Source organism: Podarcis vaucheri (genome assembly GCF_965113315.1).
Source record: "Podarcis vaucheri genome assembly, chromosome: 5".
Taxonomy (NCBI): Eukaryota; Metazoa; Chordata; class Lepidosauria; order Squamata; family Lacertidae; genus Podarcis; species Podarcis vaucheri.
In genome coordinates, this window is record NC_138763.1 from 15903879 (window position 1) to 15910408 (window position 6530).

The window sequence follows — 6530 nt, forward strand, 5'->3', positions numbered from 1 at the left end:
TAGTTCTTTGGAACATTTTTCTTTCTTTTTTGAAGAATATTGTTGATATTGATATTGATATTGCAGTGTGACCCAGAACAAAAGCCTTGGCCTGTACATCTTAATAGAAAGAGCCACAGAGAAGAGGCAAAACCAAATACATGCACAACTGAAGAACAATTCTTATTTTGAATTTGTTTAATGTGAATACAGTCTTCATTATTATTGTTGCAACTTCCTTTCTAGCAGATATTCAAAATGTGCGCCAGTTGATTTCCTGCTAGTTATGTAGCATAAGAGGGACGCGGGTGGCGCTGTGGGTTAAACCACAGAGCCTAGGACCAGCGGCGTAGCGTGAGTTGTCAGCACCCGGGGCAACGCAAGTAATTTGCGCCCCCTAACCCGGGGCAAGGCAAGTAATTTGCGCCCCCCTAACCCCTAACCTGCGAGTTGCCGCTGGCGCTGCCGCCCAAACGACGCCGCTTGCCCGGAGGAGGAGGGGGGCAGAGAGGCGAGGAAAATGCAACGGCCCAGCAGCTGCAGCAGCAGCGGCAGAGGTGGGGCTGTGAGGAGGGGCTGCCTGGCGCGTCCTCCGCGGCGAGCGCTGAGAGCCGCTGCCTGCTGGGCGCCTTCAGCCCGGACGCACGCACAGCTCGGCGGTTCCGCGAGACATGCGGCTCCGCTACAGCCTGCGCCCGAGGCTCTTCGGCAACTCCGGAGGCAGCGAGCGCGCCCCCCCAGATGTTGCGCCCGGTGCGACCGGCACCCCTGGCACCCCCACGCTACGCCACTGCCTAGGACTTGCCGATCAGAAGGTCGGCGGTTCGAATCCCCGCGACAGGGTGAGCTCCCGTTGCTCGATCCCTGCTCCTGCCAACCTAGCAGTTTGAAAGCACGTCAAAGTACAAGTAGATAAATAGGTACCACTCCAGCGGTAAGGTAAATGGCATTTCCATGCGCAGCTCTGGTTCGCCAGAAGCGGCTTAGTCATGCTGGCCACATGACCCGGAAGCTGTACGCCGGCTCCCTCAACCAATAAAGCGAGATGAGCGCCACAACCCCAGAGTCGGTCATGACTGGACCTAATGGTCAGGGGTCCCTTTACCTTTACCTATGTAGCATAAGGAGACTGCTAAAATAAATTTTTAGGTTCCACCGCAGAAGCTGAAGGAAAAGTGGACTTTAAAAAATGCATCTAACAAAATACCAATTTATTTCTCTAGAGTGAACTGGAACAGGTTTTAAAAATGCTTTCCTAGTCTTCTTGTGGGAGGGATCAGCAACTTGGCAGTCTATAGCCTATATCAGGGTTGCCCCGGAACTGTTGAGTTTTTCAATGCCTGATTTGATTTGGATATAATAAAAAATAGCCTACAATAAAGATTTAGTACGTTATGATTCCTTTTTCTGGTGAAACAAATTGGGCTGCCTTCTTTTTTGTTATTTTATCAAAATCACACAAATAAATACAAAAACAGATCTGGCAGATGCTCGCCTTTAGATCTGTCATACTTTCATCAACAAGCATTATGGCTTCCAGCAACATCTGCAACTTCACTATGTTTTAAAACTGTTGGTGCCAAACCATCTCTTGTTACTTTGCCAAATCTCATAATATGAAGCACAGGCTGGAATGAGATAAGCATGCATACATTATAAGCACTTGTTTATACAGCTTTAAGACTACAACATCCATGTGAGGTGCTACTGCGAGAGAATACTCCCAAGTTAGAATAACTGTGGGTGGAAGCAGCTATATGGCTGCTAAATCTACAATGTACTACATAATGGAGGAGCAAAAACACATGCATAAAATCTAGCTCATTTGGAAGAGCATGAGTCTCTTAATCTCAGGGCCATGGGTTTGAGGTCTTTGTTGGGCAAAAGATTCCTGTATTGCAGGTGGTTGGACTAGATGACCCTCACAGACCCTTCCAACTCTACAATTCTGTGATTCATTGATTCTAATGAATTTATGAAACAAAAAATTTATTGTGAAATGAAGAACTTGAATTAAAGGAAAGAATGAAAGTGCATCATTTGTACATCCATATATATCTTTGCAGTCAGGAAGGCTAGGCTAGAAACACTTTGTCAGTATTCAGAAACACTTAATACCATAATAGTTTACTGGGCACTTTGAAGCTATTTGTCCTATGCAGGTAAACTTTATTTCTTCCAGTGTTTTGCAGTCAATATGCAACCGATGAGACGCCAGCTGACTGCTAATCTTTGATGTCCTTTTTTTATACAGATGGTTGAAACAGTCTCAGCAACAACAGGACTTCAGGGTATAAAGTTACAATTTGTCCTGTAGTCTGATTAGTAATGTTTCCAAAAATTTATGGGCTGTATTCACCTAACCTTTTGCACAGGTTCAAAAATTAGCACTAGCACAAGGGGATTTCTCCCCAAAACACGGGGATTGCTCTGCAAAACAACTGCAAATCTTTGGCGCCAGTTTGGAAAGGATCCCAGATTTCAGGGTTTGTAGATAATGAGGCTCAATCTTTGGGCATATTTGAAATTTAGGGAGCGCATTGCAGCGGGAGAAAAGGTTGTCGTAATTGGTTGGAACATTCAATTAATTAAGACTGCTTTGACTATAACCCTCCGGCTTACATTGCCAGTAGATGTGCTTTAAACCTGCTCTTTGTTCTTTGAATTCCCAATAACATTAATTGGCTAATGTGTGTATTTTAAAATAATTTTAAGGGTGTCATACCTAAATACATCATCTTAATGAAACTTTCCTTCGAGTTTGCATCTGTCAACTGATTTATAGTCACTTTATGAATGTTTGTCCATTATTACAATATGTACCATACATGTTTATTCTTTGTAAGCTGCTTTCTTTAAAAATAAAGAAATATATTTTCATATTTCGCTTCTCTTCTGATTTTTTTATATCTATAATCGGGAATCTTTAACTTTAGAATAATCACACAAATTTCTGACAGTGCAACTTCCTGTGATTTTGCTGCTTAACAAAATATTTTTGAAGGTTATTCCTTACATAAAAAAAATTAAACATTTTTTAAAAAAGCTTCTCTATATAGGATTGGCTTCAGACGGCTCAAGGGTTGGAAAACTCCATACCCTCCAACATTTCTCCAATGAAAATAGGGACGTCCTAAAGAAAAGCGCAACATTCTGAGGTCAAATCAGAAATTGGGATGGCTTCTGTAAATCCGGGACTGTCCTTGGAAAATAGGGACACTTGGAGGGTCTGTATTCATAAATCCACAGTCCAAATTAGAATGATTTCTGGCAACGTTAAATCATAGTGAAGTGATTCCAGAAACACAAGTTGAAACCTGCATCTTCTCCCCATACTTTCATAATTGCTCTGCATATGACATTATTTAATAATGTTTTCATTTGGTATCTTTTCCCCGCTAGCCAGATCCAAAAGGGCAAAGGGATTTCTATACCAACTCAACAATTATTCCCTGAGCCGCCGAGGGTGCCAGATTTGCGTGCTGAGGTCCCCAAGTCACCCCCCTAAATAAATCACAAATTCACAAATAATTTTTGTTTAAGGTTTTTGGCATAATTTTGGCCACAACTTTATTAAAATACATAATGTGAGTGGTTGCTTAGGCATTGGTTCCGAACTATCTGTCCCCGTCCAGGGACAGAACTGACTTCCGGATTCCAGCGAAAGCCAGTAAGGGAAAACAATATTGGGGAGAAAATGGAGCTGGGCACCATACCGTCACCTCTCCCCGCATGCTCCCAGGGGCTTGCGCGGCTCTAGCTCCTTGCCAGGGATACGGACAAAAGCATGGCAAACCCCTGGATTCCTTTAACGGAATTCCCTTGCAGCAGCAGCCTTGGAGGGGCAGGCACAGCCAACCCTTACCTCCACCAACCAAATTTTAACCAATGCCTAACCGCAACCTTACAAGTTGTGACGATTTGCTACGCAGTAGGCAAAAACCAAATGGCACCAGCCAATCTGCCAAATGGACAAAATTCCTACCAGGCCCCTGCCCCAAATGCAGACGACCCCTGACAGGCATAGCAAGGTCAAACTCAACAGACCTAAATTAGGGAGGGTGGGCGGGCGATCCGATGCACACAGTGAAAAGAGACCGAAAAAAGCTGTGTGCCAAGAATATATAACCTTCGGGCCAACCCACTAAAGGGTAACATCAAAATCACCCCAACAACCCAAACTGGCCCAATCACAGTCATGGCCATCCAAATGGTCCCGCCCAGTAACCAAGAGGGGATGTCCTGTTAGACCCCATGAAGGAGAACACGCTTTGTTGAAATCACAGCAAGGTTGTCATTGCCACAGGCTGTATTTTTGTGTTTGAACGCCATGGTGACATAACACGTCTCACGATAGACGTGTCCCTTTTAGAGCCCCACGCTGCTCTGGATCAGGAAGTTTTCTTCTTGTCGGTACTCAGAAACCATTCTGCAAATACTAGGCCACTCAGAAGGGAAATGCATACAGACTGAATACTGAGAAGAGGAAAACTTCCTGATCCAGAGCAGCGTGGGGCTCTAAAAGGGACACGTCTATCGTGAGACGTGTTATGTCACCATGGCGTTCAAACACAAAAATACATAAAAAGGCATGTAAGGATGATTACGTGCCCTTTTTGGAGCAGGAAAAGCCATCACAAATGTGCACTGAATTCTCCCTGCCTAGGGTTGCCAAAGGACGCAGGTGGCGCTGTGGGTTACACCACAGAGCCTAGGATTTGCCGATCAGAAGCTTGGTGGTTCGAATCCCCGCGACGGGGTGAGCTCCCATTGCTCGGTCCCTGCTCCTGCCAACCCAGCAGCTCGAAAGCACGTCAGAGTGCAAGTAGATAAATAGGTACTGCTCCGGCGGGAAGGTAAACGGCGTTTCTGTGCGCTGCTCTGGTTCGCCAGAAGCGGCTTAGTCATGCTGGCCACATGACCCGGAAGCTGTACGCCGGCTCCCTCAGTCAATAAAGCGAGATGAGCGCCACAACCCTAGAGTCGGTCACGACTGGACCTAATGGTCAGGGGTCCCTTTACCTTTCTTAAGGTTGCCAAAATTTAGTTTTGCAAAAAAATAATAATTTTAATATAGTTTTTGAACCATTTTTAAGGAAGTTCAGCAAAATCTAGACTTCTGACATGGGTTGCCATACTTCTGGATTTTCCAGGACATTCCAGCAATTTCTGCCCAGACACTGCTTTTGCCATTTTCTGGCTATTTCCAGGAATTTCCAGACATATGGCAACTCTACCCCCTGCCCCAAAGAAAGCTAAAGTGGGTAGGGAGGACGTCTGATGCTGGGAAAACGTTAGGTGCTCTCCTTCCCACCCCTTCTCTGTTCTTAGTTGACCTCACTGGCTGCAGCTTTTCCTGCTGTAAAAAGCTATCCTTAGCTACATGCTTATCATTACATGTGTGTTGCACTGCAGCATGTAGTTTGGGGTCCGACGCACGAAGAAGCGCGGGCGAACTCTGTCGGCTCTGCATCTGCCAGCCGTTCTGAGCCTTTAATTTTTCAGGAATGCTTTCAAGTTATATTTAGGGGAGCTAAATTCGGGATAACTAGAGTGCCGAGCACATTGTATATAAAGGAGCACTTTACCATTCTTGTTTCGCAAAGCGCACGTCCCACACCAAATCCAGGGGGTACACAAGTTTTCACCGAATATCAACCACTATTCTCTGACTTGGCTGGTGGCACTTTGAAGGAAGACCAGACAGGTCTCTGTAACATATTTTCTTGAAAACGATGTTTGGGTTAGAGCAGAATTAGACACTTTCCTTAGTTTAGGCCAAGAAAAGTTTCCTTGCCTTATGAGGGACTGCATTTTTGACAGCTAGTTTCCAGACATCTTGGCCCTGAGATAGTTTGCATTTGGCATTAGCCGCCCTGTTTTTTTATTTTTTGGTATTGCTTTGGTGTCGAAGGGCCAAATTACACTGCCGTGAAATGTGTTACATCGGCCTATTTTTAAAACAGTGTTAAGCTGTCTGGTCCCCGCCCTTGAGACCAACAGCAAAGAACAAACCGAGCAAAGGCCCAATGGTAAGATTAGCTCTATTTAAAGGGAGAAGAGCTACCAGCAGAAATATTATCATCGTTTATTAATCACTTGCGAAAAAGCTTCGCGAAGCTTGTACAGCGAAACTTCTCCGTCTCCTTTGTTTATTGTTTTTATGTTGCGCACTGCTTATATATATATTTTTAAAAAATAATCCAGCATTTTATAAATGTTTTGAAATAAATAGTGATGATAAAATAAATATTTATTTATGCTTTAAAATAAATAAATAGTAATGTTGGTAAGCTGCCCAATTTTTCGCTGCAAACCATAGCTTAGAGAAGCATTCTTAGGGTGCATTCTAATTTGCAGAGCAACATCCCGTATCCTAGGCAGAAAGGTGGTTTCTTTGCAAAAGTGTTGTGAAAAGTAGCTTTTTAAAGGATGCCACCGAAATTGCTAAGCTTTTTAAAGCTAAACCCGAAAGTTGTTGAGTTGGTTTCCCGCCCCCCCCCCAAAAAAACACGATTTTTCGATTGACTTGCTTAAGATCCAAGACAAAG